The sequence below is a fragment of the Gossypium arboreum genome, chromosome 12 (genome assembly GCF_025698485.1).
Source record: "Gossypium arboreum isolate Shixiya-1 chromosome 12, ASM2569848v2, whole genome shotgun sequence".
In the NCBI taxonomy this organism is placed as follows: domain Eukaryota; kingdom Viridiplantae; phylum Streptophyta; class Magnoliopsida; order Malvales; family Malvaceae; genus Gossypium; species Gossypium arboreum.
In genome coordinates, this window is record NC_069081.1 from 54949865 (window position 1) to 54953733 (window position 3869).

Sequence of the window (3869 nt, forward strand, 5' to 3'; positions counted from 1 at the left end):
AAGAAGGAATATAATCATACCCAACTCGAAAGCTTCAACTAGGGTGTACATCATGCAGGCAAAAGAGAATTTTGAAGTTTACAACATTATTACGAGAAATTTTTATTTATTTGACACCTGATTATATGCATTGATAAACCCTGGGCCTACCCATTCTTATATTTGTGATAAGTTTGTGACCGAGCGAAGTCTTAGAGTTGTCCCCACAAAGGTTAATATGTTAGCCTCAAATCCTCTAGGCTAGAGTTCTGTAGTAAATAGAGTGGTAAAGGCCTTTTTGCTGAGTTATAATGGATATGTATTCCTGTCAGATTTGATGCTTTTGACTTTTTATAGGTTCGATGTCATAGTGGGATTGGATTGGTTGATGAGACATAATGCTGTGGTTGAGTGCAAGTCTAGAAGGGTATGGTTAGTACCCACAACTGGTGATACGGTGTTTGTCTCGAGAATAAAGCGTGATGTCAGGAACAGATTAGTTTTAGCAATTTCAAAACAAAAATTGTTGGTTAAGGGTAGAGATGCCTATTTAGGTTACATCCTAAATTCTAATATGGTGAGGAAAGACTTCAAACAAGTACCAATTTCTAATGAATTTCTCAATGTCTTTCCAAAAGAATTACCGAGGATTCTACCAAACAAGGATGTGGAATTCTCTATTGATGTGATGCCAGGAACTGCTCCTATCTCAAGAGCGCCTTCTAGAATGGCACCAATAGATTTGAAGGAGTTGACAACTCAGCTACAAGAGCTACTGGATAAAGGGTTTATCAGACTAAGTGTTTGACCTTGGGGTGCTGGAAACACAAAAGTATGTAGACTTTTTTACCACCTTTTGAACATGAATTCATGCAAATTCTACATAATTTATGTCGAATTTTATGGTTTTATTATAAAATAATTCAATTGAGCTTAAATTATACTTCATTCTGAATTTTATTTATTTTTACATTAAATTTGCGTAATTTGACCCTTTTTTTACAGTTTTGCACAAAGAGTGAAAAATCAGCTCGAAAGTCACCTTGAATGATTCAAGTATTGAGGCACATTAGGAGATCAAGATGATAAATTATTAGCCTTTTAGGACTCAAATTCATGCTCTCAGACTTATTTAAATCAATTGGTCCAAGTGACCTTTATCGGGAAAAATCGGACAACTTGAAGCGAACAAAAAGGGCCTGAATTGAATAGTTGAAGAAGGAAGAGAGACGAGCCCAAAAGAGCATCCCAATGCCGAGCCAATTTCTACCCAAATCAGCCAAGTAAGCTAATTATAATAATTTCAAAACAACCCTCAAACTTCTTTTACATTCGTTCTCACCATTCCACTTTTTGTGCATTTAATTTCAGCCACAAGCTAAAAATAGTAAAACCAATTCAACCCCTCTCCCTACTAGGTTTTGGTGGCTATTTTTAGCTAATTTGAGCTTCCAATTTCAAGTATAAATATCCCCCTTCACTTTATCAAAAATCATCCCTCACATCCCTCACTTCACACCTCTCTTTCTCACTCACTTTCTCTCTTTCACTTTTCATTGTTGCCTTTAAATTCCTTCCTTCCCTTGTCGAATTCCCCTGTTGAAAAATATCTTGCACACCTCTTGGAAAATAAAAAATTGAGTGTTCATGAAGGCCTTGGATCGTCAGAACGAGCAGACAAAAGAAGAACACACTAGTCTGGCTACGGAAAACCACCGAGATTTGTTGTTCTAGTTCCTTCTTTTAACTTTGTTTTAAGTTTTGTTTTGATCATGAACATGAACTTTTTTTATTTTTGTTCTTCCATTAATTAAAATTATTTAAATTCATTTCATGTTATATTAATTTCATTTTGTCCGCTTAGATTATTTAAAATGTGTTTGTATTGTTATTAGGTCTCAGCAAATTGTTCAATTAAATAAAATCATGCCTACGTTATGCTTACACTTTAACTGTAAGGTAGCAATTGAATTAATTATTAACCAGATTGAAATTATAATTAATTGACACAATATTTAATTGATGCATGTTTAATCTTCTCAGGTAGTTGAAGGTTAAATTAGCAACGATATTAAACAGTACATTAGCCTTGCATAACTTGTAAGATTATTATGATTAAATTGTTTCAATATAGTGATCTATTGTTACCATACTTAATCTTATACTTTCTTATTAAAATATGATTAATTGTTTTCATTGACATAGAAACATGTTCAAGAGATTAATGGGTTTTAATAGGTAAGTATGTGTATTAGTTAGTAATTTACCGAATTGTCGTGAAATTATTCCTATCAACATGAACACAGCTTTAATTACTCTAAGTTAAAGAATAAAATTGATCTAACACATTTATTTCATATTGGTTAAACACATTTTTTTTTAGAAATCGTGCATTGGAATTTTATTTTCTTAGATAATCATTTAGTTAAGTTAGTTTTAGTTTTTGATCACCTCTTATAAATGAAAATATTTTTCCTCGCCAATTTGTTTAAATCTTACATTTCATAAATATTTTCTTGCACAGTACCTGTAGGTACGATAACGCGACATTCTTATCAATTTATTACTTGATACGACTGTGTACTCTTACACATTTCTATCATTCTAAGTTTTTGGCATCGTTGCCACAGACTGTTATTTTAGTCAATTATTTGTGAAATTAATTATATTGAAATTTGGTTCGCTTTTTTTGTTTCACTTTAATAGTTTTCATTATTAATTAGGTAATAATGGATCCTCTACAACATGATCAAGGAGTAGCATTTGCAGATAATGCTCACAATTTGGTCATTGCTGTCGATGATAAAAATTATGTCATTCAACAATATGTCGTTCCTCTCTTCAATTAACTCAATTCAGGTATTGTGAGACCTAAAATTGGTGCACCACAATTCAAACTAAAACCAGTCATGTTCCAGCTGTTGCAAAATATGGGTCAATTTAGTGGGATGCCTACTGAAGATCCACATCTTCATCTTCGACTATTCATGGAAGTGAGTGACTCATTCAAACTGATCAAGGTGACCAAGGATGCCTTGACCCTGAAATATTTCCATACTCTTTAAAAGATAGAGCGCGAGTGTGGTTAAACTCCCTATCGTCCTATTCTGTAACTACTTGGCAAGAGTTGGATGAACATTTCTTAATAAAATACTTTCCTCCATCCCTAACTGCCAAGCTTCAAAATGAAATCACTTCATTTCAGCAACTTGATGAAAAATCTTTGTATGAGACAGTGAAGCGGTTCAAGGGGTTATTACAAAAGTGTCCTCATCATGGCATTCTTTATTGTGTTCAAATGAAGACTTTCTTTATTGGTCTTAATGCTCATACTAGAATGATTGTAACTCCCCTAACCCGTATCTGTCGTCAGAATAGGGTTTCGAAGCATTACCAGAACTTTCAGAACATTTAATAAATAATTCATGTAAGTTACTATTCAATTACTGAGATCATTCAAAACGTCCCTTAATTGGACCCTCGAGGCCCATTACGAGCATTAGAGTCAAGTCGAGACTTAATCGGGACCTTTAAGAATTTTTTGCGACATTTTAAAAAATTTCCAAAGTTACAGGGCTCACACGCCCGTGTGGTCTAGGGACACGCCCGTGCGGTCAGGCCATGTACTACACATGTCCGTTTCTCTGACTTGTGTAACTCTCTGACTTTTAAGGCATAAAGAAATTGAAGTCACATGGCGAAGTCACACGCCCGTGTGCTAGGCAGTGTGGCGACTTTAATTTTTGAAATTTGGGTGTAGTTTTCACACAGCTGTGTAACATGCCCGTGCCCAAGGCCGTGTCAACCACACAACTGAGCCACACACCTGTGCCCAAGGCCGTGTGCCCAATTCTGAGCATTATGTTTCTCATTTTTAAGATGCAGGGGAC

General features: G+C 34.8%; 1 non-coding gene across 1 annotated transcript; it reads right to left on the reverse strand.

The window, feature by feature from the left end:
- Nucleotides 1-3154: 3154 nt before the first annotated feature.
- Nucleotides 3155-3261, reverse strand: LOC128285829 (small nucleolar RNA R71). Its single transcript, XR_008276377.1, has one exon. It is a non-coding gene; the product is annotated as a small nucleolar RNA R71 (small nucleolar RNA).
- Nucleotides 3262-3869: the final 608 nt, after the last annotated feature.